Source organism: Schistocerca americana, chromosome 2, assembly GCF_021461395.2.
Source record: "Schistocerca americana isolate TAMUIC-IGC-003095 chromosome 2, iqSchAmer2.1, whole genome shotgun sequence".
Classification (NCBI taxonomy): domain Eukaryota; kingdom Metazoa; phylum Arthropoda; class Insecta; order Orthoptera; family Acrididae; genus Schistocerca; species Schistocerca americana.
This window is the reverse complement of record NC_060120.1, coordinates 140,977,158-140,988,636: the sequence shown is the minus strand read 5'-3', so window position 1 is coordinate 140,988,636 and position 11,479 is coordinate 140,977,158.

The window sequence follows — 11,479 nt, the reverse complement described above, 5'->3', positions numbered from 1 at the left end:
AAACGGTCTTTCCTGCAAAAGAGTGTCTCGTATGTCGTCAAAAGTAATTACATTTTCGTGAACAACATTCTGCGTGTCTAAAGTAGTGCTCGTGTTACTGGAAGATGCGACCTGTACAGTATCTAGTCAGATTCTATCTGACGTGTTATTGTTATCAGGAGGATGCTGTGGCATTTCTACTATTTGAACAGTTCTATTACTTCTTCCAGACGTGTTACGCTCTGGATGATACCTACTGTCGGGTTCATTCATGAGAATATGTTCTTGCGGATGATTTTGCTGTTGGTAAGATCGTCTGTTATTATATGTACGCTGATAATTGTGCTCATCATTTTTACGTCTGTCGTGATAGTCATTCCTATACGGTGCATTGCGACAGGAATTGAAATACTGCGTTTTCTGTACGTAGTTGTTCCTTTGCTGCCGTGCGTTACTATTTGTTGGATCTGGGACTATACGTGCATGCGGCGAAACATTAAAGTTAGGTTGACCTTGTGCATTACATTGTTGGTTATGTATTCCAACCGGCTGACTTTCATGCTGTTGTGGTGGAAAACGTCTATTGTTACAAAAATGTGATTCCTGTTGCTCAAAATTTTGACGATATTGATAATTAGAATTTTGTCTGTTATTAAAGTTTTGGTGGTTGTCATTCCTAAAGCGTCTGTTACCTTTCCTATTAAAATTACGTGTCTGATCATAGTTGCTGTACGTCTGTTGGCCTTGGTTGTCATATGAAAAATTTTTGTTTACGAAAGAATAATCTGATTGCTGCACTTCTAAAAGCTGCAGCAGATCCCTGAATGCCGAAATATTTTCTTTTTGCTGACCTGTTAAAAGTGACACTCTTAATGATCGTGGTAATTTAGAGATACATAATTGAATGAGTGCGGATTCACTGTACGGTTCACTTAGGTACTGGTTCTGTTGCACCATGTGCTCAAAAAATTGCGTCACACTGGGAAAATTGGAGTTCTCATAATTCGGTAAACTAATTAACTGATCTTTAATTCCGCGCTGTGTCGTCTTCGACCAATACGCAGATAGAAAGGCATTCTGAAACTCTTCTACTGAATAACATTGTCTCGCGATCGGCCTCATACGAGTTGCCGGTTCGCCTTCCAAAAAGCTGCAAATAAATTCAAGTTTATGCGTAACGGGCCAAGTCGGTGAAAAAGCAAAGCTAAACTGTTGTATCCAATCCAGTGGGTGAATCTGTGTTCTGTCGTTTTTAAACAATTTAAACTTTCTCACTGACAGAAAATGTTTGTAATCAAAATTATCGTCTCTGTGTGATGGAACAGGTTCGGGATTGTAAGAGAATCTATTGAACTGTGGTTGTTCGGAATCTAAGTCCCGTACCCTCTGTAGATTACCCAAATTATAGGCGTTGCGCGGTTCTGACAAATGTTCGCAAAGTGGCGTCTGCTGTGCTGTGTTATTAACTGAAATATTTTTCATCTCTGTTACTTCTTGCTGTAAGCTTGACAATTTTCTACGCAACGTGTTATTAGATGAATCTATCTCATTAATTGTTTGCTGTAAATTTTGGAATTCTGGTGTTTGATTAAATGAAACCGGTGCAGTATCGTCTGATTTATTGTCATTAGTACTTTCGATGACGTCAATACGACTGGCCAGTTCATCACATTTTTCAGTCAGTATTTTTACCTGATCATCGGTTTTAGTGTCAGTAGCATTAATCTGTTTTTGCAATTTACGTGTAGTTTCGTTCAGTTTTTTAACGTCAGCTTGAAATACATCGGAGTCCTGTGTTAGTTCTAATTGTTCGAGTCTGTCGGTCACTGTTTGAAAATCGGTTGTGTATGTGTCTGTTTTCGATTTAAGATCCGAAATTTCATCACGTAATTCTGTGTTCGACTGTTTGATGGTATTAATTTCGTCGGACACTGTGGCAATATTATTGTCTACATACGTTTTTGCCTTCGCAAACATTTTACGTTTGTCTTCTTGTCTCTGAGCAGTGATTGTTTCCATGACTTGACGTTTGACTTTATTTTGATCCTGAATAAATTTGCGGAAACGCGTATCACTGTTTTGTATGTGAAGACTAAGCCGTTCGTTAATTTGAGTGTTCTGTTGTTCGAATTTCGCGTCAATCTTTTCATCCATTGTGCGCGAAAGTTCTGCTGTCATTGCTTTAAACTCGTCGCGTAATTGTGTAGCTTTTTCAGTGCATTGTTTAGCGACTCCGCTAATTTCGTTTCTGAGTGTTTCTGTTGCAGCTGTTTGCAATTGCCTTAATTCCTGAGCAACAGACTTAATTTCTTCGCTACTTTTTCTTGAACAAGCCTCTATTTCCTCGCGTAACTGTTCCTTGGTATCATGACACTGCGCGGCAACGTCTCTAATTTGTTCACTAAGCTGTCTGGAATTGTTGTCTAATTTTTCATTTAAGTGTTGTTTGAGATTTTCGTTATCTTGTTTGTTCTGTTCTCTAAGTTGTCTGAAATCTTCACTCTGTTGTTTGAAATTTTCTTTAAATTGTTTGTTATCTTCACTCTGTTGTTTGGAAATGTTATCAAATTTTTCATTAAACTGTTTGAAATTTTGCAGCAAAAATGCCATAATTGGATCCGATTCAAAATTAGCATTTCTATTCTCTGTGCTATTCAATGGTCGATCTGGAATTGTCTCGTTTTGTGTGACCATTTGGTCATTCTGTAATTTACAAAAAGGTCCGCCAGTCGGATATACACTGTCAGTTACTATTTCGGAATAAAATGGATCCATCGTACTTTCAGTACATTGTCCATTTTCATTAGAAAAATTTGTCCGTACATTATTTGAATTTTCCAAACCGGGTGTATTAAGCTGGGCAGCGCTCATTACAACAGAGCGTCCCGCGTCATCGATTGTCGTCAAATCAACAGAGGACACAACCGAGTTCGTTTGTTCATCATTAAGACAAAAGTCATCATTAGTGGTTGGAATGCACTGATTGTCAGTGGACGCAGGATTGTCATCATTACACTGCGTGTCACAAGTACTATCAGTAAAGTTGTTTAAGTCGGTAATTTCGTTCACAGTACCTCGCGATACACTATTCACAGTCTTTCGCGGCATTTTTACAATAGTCACAATTATTCACAAAACAAATAAGCAAAAACGCAAAAGGCAACAAACACAAATACAACAGAGCAACGAATTGCCGTTGACCTGTAGAAAGAAAGTCACAATATTAGTAAAAGCGTTGCGCCAAATCCTAATTATATCTAAGTAAATAAGAGCAGATATCTGACTGTTTTTCAAAAGATTCTCAACGAAATACGATCCTGGACTGGGTGTCGCCAAGTGTAACCTCCCCACAAAAATTTAAAAGATATAAATATTAAATGAATGGGAGCCAAACGTAACCTCCCTGCATTGAAATGTACTGACAAAGACAATAAAAATGTGAAATTCGCAATCTGACTCTGGTGTAAGCTACCACAAAAAAATAATAAAAGACAATTCAATCCTAATGAGACTTCAGTGACAATGCAAACTCAATTAAACCGAAATGTCGGTCTTTGGCCCTGTACAAAAAAAAATTAGAATTAATTTCTTACCTCAGAATAACTGCATGTCAAATTTCTGCTCTTATTGTTGGCCACGGCTTGGAGGAACTGCATCGCAAGTAAATTATATTTTTTTTTGAAATTTAACTGAAACTTTACTTTTAAAGGAAATGGAAGGAAATCGTTGGTTCAATTAACTGGTTCTTTTGTAAAAAATTGCTTTGAAATCAAAATTATTATTGGGGCGATTATTGCACAAATTAGTTACAATTAATTTACATTATTAGCTAAGGGCATTGCTGATTTATTACCTTGTTTAAAAAATAATATACCTCGTCCTAAATCTTGACCAGAATGCCATGTCGACGCCCGCCGACTCCTCACACACAACTGCACTCGACTGCTACTACCGACATACTGTACTGCTCACAGACTACTGACAGACTGCTCGCAACTGTACTGCACGACGACTACTGACCGACTGCCGCTCGCAACACTCGCGCGGTCAAGCGCAGACTAACCACGATAAATGGCTCTCTGGTCAAAGATTTTATCATGCCTCGCCATTGCTGCCACATAACATACGTGTTTCACAATTGCGTTTTTTTAAAAATAGGAACCCCATTTTTTATTACATATTCGTCTAGTACGTAAAGAAATGTGAATGTTTTAGTTGGAGCACTTTTTTCGCTTTGTGATAGATGGCGCTGTAATAGTCACAAACGTATAAGTACGTGGTATCATGTAACATTCCGCCAGTGCGGACGGTATTTGCTTCGTGATACATTACCCGTGTTAAATGGACCGTTTACCAATTGCGGAAAAGGTCGATATCGTGTTGATGTATGGCTATTGTGATCAAAATGCCCAATGGGCGTGTGCTATGGGTGCTGTTCGGTATCCTGGACGACATCATCCAAGTGTCCGGACCGTTCGCCGGATAGTTACGTTATTTAAGGAAACAGGAAGTGTTCAGCCACATGTGAAACGTCAACCACGACCTGCAGCAAATGATGATGCCAAAGTTGGTGTTTTAGCTGGTGTCGCGGCTAATCCATACATCAGTAGCAGACAAATTGCGCGAGAATCGGGAATCTCAAAAACGTCGGTGTTGAGAATGCTACATCAACATCGATTGCACCCGTACCATATTTCTATGCACCAGGAATTGCATAGCGACGACTTTGAAGGTCGTATACAGTTCTGCCACTGGGCACAAGAGAAATTACGGGACGATGACAGATTTTTTTGCACGCGTTCTATTTAGGACGAAGCGTCATTCACCAACAGCGGTAACGTAAACCGGCATAATATGCACTACTGGGCAACGGAAAATCCACGATGGCTGCGACAAGTGGAACATCAGCGACCTTGGCGGTTTAATGTATGGTGCGGCATTATGGGAGGAAGGATAATTGGCCCCCATTTTATCGATGGCAATCTAAATGGTGCAATGTATGCTGATTTCTTGTTTAATGTTCTACCGATGTTACTTCAAGATGTTTCACTGCATGACAGAATGGCGATGTACTTCCAACATGATGGATGTCCGGCACATAGCTCGCGTGAGGTTGAAGCGGTACTGAATAGCATATTTCATGACAGGCGGATTGGTCGTCGAAGCACCATACCATGGCCCGCACGTTCACCGGATCTGACGTCCCCGGATTTCTTTCTGTGGGGAAAGTTGAAGGATATTTGCTATCGTGATCCTCCGACGACGCCTGACAACATGCGTCAGCGCATTGTCAATGCATGTGCGAACATTACAGAAGGCGAACTACTCGCTGTTGAGAGGAATGTCGTTACACGTATTGCCAAATGCATTGAGGTTGACGGACATCATTTTGAGCATTTATTGCATTAATGTGGTATTTACAGGTAATCACGCTGTAACAGCATGCGTTCTCAGAAATGATAAGATCACAGAGGTACATGTATCACATTGGAACAACCGAAATAAAATGTTCAAACGTACCTACGTTCTGTATTGTAATTTAAAAAAAAACCTACCTACCTGTTACCAACTGTTCGTCTAAAATTGTGAGCCATATGTTTGTGACTATTATAGCGCCATCCATCACAAAGCGAAAAAGGTGGTCCAACTAAAACATTCATATTTCTTTACGTACTACATGAATATGTAATAAAAATGGGGGTTCCTATTTAAAAAAAAAAAAACGCAGTTGATATCCGTTTGACCTATGACAGCGCCATCTAGCGGGCCAACCATAGCGCCATCTGGTTTCCCCCTTCAAGCTAGACAAGTTTCGTTCTTTGTAGTTTTTTCGTTTGACGCTTATTTCGTGAGATATTTGGCCCGGTCACGATCAATGGACCACCCTGTATATAACAGATGCGAAAGTTCATGTGCAAGTATGATTAATACTCCTTCACGCTGAAACGGCTGGACGGATTTGGAAGAAATTTGGAATGGAACTAGGTTATACCCTGAATTAACACATAGACTACTTTTTAAAGTTTTTAGTACAGGTTATTTGTTGATTTGATGAGTATAACACAGAATGCAGAACAATAATTACTCTTTGAAAAAGCTACTTACTCTTTGACTTTTGAACGGTGTCGTAATTGTAAAAATGCTTTTATTGTTCAATGTGTCCTACACAATCAACACCACCTAGATGGAGAGGTCGAACAATTGCGAGAACTTGAAGTTGTGACGTCACCGTGAAGCGGCGAAAGTCAACGGCTGTCTTGTGTTGTATTAACAACGTGTTGAGTATGAAAGATCCGTTGTGCTATGTGACTGTTACGAGATTGTTGTTTAAGCACAAATAAATCATATTGTGTGTTACCAAGTTGTGTCTGTGTGAGTTTAACACAACGTAATGTATGTTTATGCTGTTTCACCTTCATTGAGGTCTTGAAGTGTTGTGTACCAAAAGGTAATGGAAATTACACAGCAGGAAACAATGTTCATGTGCCCAAGTTTTGTAAAGACGATCTAATGAGACAAACATGGCGCGATTCAATTTCAAGGTAGGATTTCGCAATTATTAATTATTCAGTGGCAATCTTTTTTTTTGAGTGCAATTTAGTAACGCATGTATTAGATCATGGTGTATTATTGTTTGCCAGATCACTTGGTTTCAGTATATTTCGATTAATGTATTTCATTGCTCATTTTTCAAGTGTGTCACAGACATTTCAAAGCTAGCAACATTATATGGAAAGTACCTGCTATAGACGGAAAAACTACAGCTGCTGCACTTTAAAAATCACAGCTTGATTCACATATCGCGCCAGACATTTTTCCGATCTGTCCAGCCAAACTACCCACAGCTGCAGTACCATCCAGAGAGAGGCTGGAAAAAAAAGGAACACGTTGAAGGCAGCAGCATTGCAGGAAAGCATCAAGATTAATGTAGCCAGCCATAATGGATATTTAAAAAGAATTTCATGTAACAGTCATCAGGTACTGAAAGATGAAGTTAAGGTAAAATTTTTACGGAAGAAATGGGTGAAAATAATGAGAAAAGAGAGTAATATTTACGTGTGTCGGTCTATGTGTGCAATCTCGGTACTCAGTGGATATTGCGATTGATAATTGGTGTATTCAAAATAAGTGTCATTGAAAAAAATTCTAGTCACTGAATTTGTTCTTGTAGTTGTACTGGTAACAGAAAATTGTGTGAATACAACCGTCTCTGATGTGCATGTCCCAATGTTTTTGTATAAAATATTATGTGGAAATGTGTGAATATTTTATTAAACAACTACTGTACGTTTGAAAATGCCCCAGACATCCCTAACAGTTCATACGCATAACAATAAAGCATTTTTTTCAAAAAGGTCAGCAGCTTTGCTCACAAATGTATTTGTTATACACGAAATTAGTCGCAGTTATGCGTTCTTAACTGTATTCGCCTCATTTCCATATAAACAACTATAAATGTTTCCTCTGTTAACTACGGTCTACTTATCTACATTGGCATGGATACTCACACTTAGGTGCCTGAGAGAAGATTCATCGACCCATCTTCACAATAATTCTATGTTATTCCAATCTCGAACAAATAAAACATGAAACGAACACCTACATATTTCTGCGCGAGTTCTGATTTCCCCTATTTTATTATGGTGATCGTGTAGGTGGTGCCAACAAAACATTTAATATTTGGTTTAATGATATCCACCCCAAATCCTGTATCATGTCAGTGACACTCTGTCCCCTGTTTCCCGATAATACAAAACGTCCTGCCCTTCTCTGAACTTTCTCCGTGTACTCCGGTAATCCTGTTTGGTAAGGATCCCACACCGCGTAGCAGTACTCCAAAAGAGGACGAACAAGCGAAGTGTAGGAAGTCTCTTTACTAGATCTGTTACATTTTCTAAGTGTTCTGCCAATATAACGCAGTATTTGGTATGCCTTCCCCACAATATTTTCTATGTGTTCTTTCCAATTTAAGTTGTTCATATCTGTAATTCCTAGGTATTTAATTGAATTTACGGCCTTTAGATTCGAGTGATTTATTGTGTACCCGAAGTTTGACGGATTCCTTTTAGCACTCATGTGGATGATTCCACACTTTTGCCGGCCGTGGTGGCCGAGCGGTTCTAGGCGCTACAGTCTGGAACCGCGTGACCGCTAAGTTCTAGAGGACTGATGACCTCAGGAATTAAGGCCCATAGTGCTCAGAGCCATTTGATTCCACACTTTCCATTACTTTCGGTCAATTGCCAATTTTCGCACCATACAGATATTTTTTTCTAAATCGTTTTGCTGTTTGCTTTGTATTCTTTTGTATTTTACGGGCCAAACAATTCTTTTGGTATTGGCTGCTGTATATAACGATCGCCGTGTGACTATGACGCCACGATGCGGTGTTTGGAGTTTTCTCTGCATGGTCTTGATACAATACGATTCAACGTAATGAATACAACAATGCTAGATAATATTCAGAGCGTTTAATCCGCACTTCCATATAAGCTGGTTGGATTTTAGCCGCTGAGCGTCAGGCATATGTTATAGCTTCTTAAACATTAGAAGACTCACAGTGACAATGTCATTTAAATGCTGTACGTCACAGAGACGTCATGCCTTTACAAGCAGAACTTCGTAGGCTTACAGTGAGGCTGGATTTTATTATAATATGCGAGCACACACGTGAGGCCAGTTGCTTTTGTACATACAAATATTATAAAATTTACGCTTCGCCGAACTAGAAATTACTTTCTTTCTTTCTTTCTTTCTTTGTTCGCCAGGTTAGTATGTTTATTACTCCTTCCCGCTGAAGTGTCAGTCACTGCAGTGATGGTAAGAACCAACGTTGCCAAAAACGCTGTAGAGATTCTAAACTCATTAGAGCTCATTTGTGCCATCCCAGACGTTGAAGCTGAAAGTGGGTGCGTCTCAGAGGTATACAAATCCTCCTTCCAGCCTGCCTGTCCCTGTCTCCGCCGCAACCATTAAAGCAGTTCAACCTGCCGCAACAGAGACAAAAGAGTATACGTGTACTAAAGCACAGAAGCTAAAGCCGTCGGCACACGGACCGTGCTGTCGAACGTTAACGTTGAGCGTGGCAAGTTCAACGTGCTGCTGAACGCTCAGCAACGATGCGACTTATGCATACGGTACGTGGGCCCCAACGTGGTATAAGCGACCGCAACGCACTCCAGCGGCAATTGAGGGATGCTTCTAGTTCGTAATCACACTGTTTACTCAACGGGCGCGCGTAAAATTCCCACGGTAGCTCTATTAAAACGCACATTTCCTCCATCGTCCACGAAAAGGAAAGTACGACGTCCAATCAATAAGGATACAGGCTTATAAAAGTTCCATTACAAACAGTGCATTACAAATTTGGAATACTTCTCCGCATAAGATAAACATTATTTCATCATTCCCACATTTTAGTAAAAGCCCAAGGCCAGTCTTACTTGATCACTGTTCCTACGCAGTAGCAGAATCTTTGCAACATGTGAATTACGAAGCGTAAAAGAAAAAGGAGCAAAATATCTTTATACAAGTAGCGCAAGTTGTCCTGTAGATTAAGCCAATCGAACAAAGTCACCCCTCAAAAAAAGGTAAACTTTTATTTACATAACTTCAAATATTATAGTATATGCTTATGTTAAACTGATAATAAAGTATCAGAACCTAATAAAAAGGCGAATGTTAGGAAAAAAAAATTTGGAAGTGTGAAGACGCGAACCAGTGCCCCAACAACTTACTCTTAACAGAACAGCGACGCTACTCATCACACTCTTTATATATATATATATATATATATATATATATATATATATATATATATATATTCTTTGTTGATCTCATTTTGTTCGTTGTATATGTTCAGGGTGGGCGTCTCATGACACCCGTTCAGGTTGTTCGTTGATCCATTCACTGAATTTTTTCTTATTACAGAGGGTGGCTATCCCTCTGACCGAACACGCTGAGCTACCGTGCCGGCATGCTAAACCAACAACACACCCATTTCATCTAATCATGTTGCTGAAAATCTTTATCGTAAATATGTTACTACTTGAAATTTAATTATAACAAATAGTACCAAGACCAATGCGTTTTGTGTGGATCTTCGGTGTGTCAAATGGTTCAAATGGCTCTGAGCACTATGGGACTCAACATCTTAGGTCATAAGTCCCCTAGAACTTAGAACTACTTAAACCTAACTAACCTAAGGACATCATACACACCCATGCCCGAGGCAGGATTCGAACCTGCGACCGTAGCAGTCCCGCGGTTCCGGACTGCAGCGCCAGAACCGCTAGACCACCGCGGCCGGCTTCGGTGTGTCGCTGCCTTCAAATAGCCTACTCTCATAACACACAGGTTACAATAATTCTTTTGCCACGAATATGATGTTTCTCATTAATTTATTGGAACGAATCACACAGTTAACAACGGGTTTTCCAGTGATTCTCAATTTGCTGGTGCTCAGAAACGGCATATATACATATAGGCTTGAAATGAATGCCAATATGGCGCCTCACAACTCTGTACTGAAGGGAGACGGCGTGCTTGTGACGTAAGTGGCGTTGTGCGATCTCATTGGTCAACGCTCAGACGCACGCTCAGAATATCTGACATGCCAGATATTGCTCTGCACTTTCGGAAAGACTCCCGAGCGCGCTATTCCACGCTATGACATCAGAAACTTGGCACGCTCAACGCTCGGATGCACGGTCCGTGTGCCGACGGCTTTTAAAGCAGGCTAGCTTGGGTTTCCGCAAGCGTGGAAGGTTCCATGGGACCCGTTCAGTCTGCTGCACCTGTCAACAGGTTGCGCTGTCAGTCCAGCGTGACTCTTCGACTATGAATATAATAGACTGGCCCAGACGTCATTTTCGTGGCTCCAACATCTCTGGGCTCAAGTCACCTGAATGTTAGCAAAACATGGTTGTTTCGTGTTGCGCTTATGGCTGTACTCAGCGTTTTGTCGCGGGAAATGGCATTACATTTCACGTGTAAGTGTTTCTATGATAGTGCAGATCGTTTATTGAAACCTGCTGAAGTGACTTTTATATGTTTTTTACACTTGAAATAGAGTATCACGTAAATTAAAGTGTTGAAAGTGATGCCTGTAAAGTCAGACTCATATTACATTGTGGAAAGTATCTGTGATAATTAGGTTACAGAAGTAAGTATAACTGTTTCTCGTTCCTACTCATAGGTTCCCTAAGGATGAAAACCGAAGGCAGCTTTGGATACAGGCCCTGAAACGGAAAAATTTTAAGCCATCTGCACATACGCGCCTTTTTGTATATACAAGTGAGATTATAATAAGGTAAGATACCTATAGTCGACACATGAAGAGAATTTTTTTCTACCTTCTAAATTAAATAAATGTAGGCTCCAAAATTATTTTCTGAAACTTCAAAGTCTCACCTTTCATCTAAAATATATATTTTTTTAAACTGATAGTTTAAACTTTTGTAAAAATAGTAGGAACTGAACCTTTGAAGTGCACCTAAAA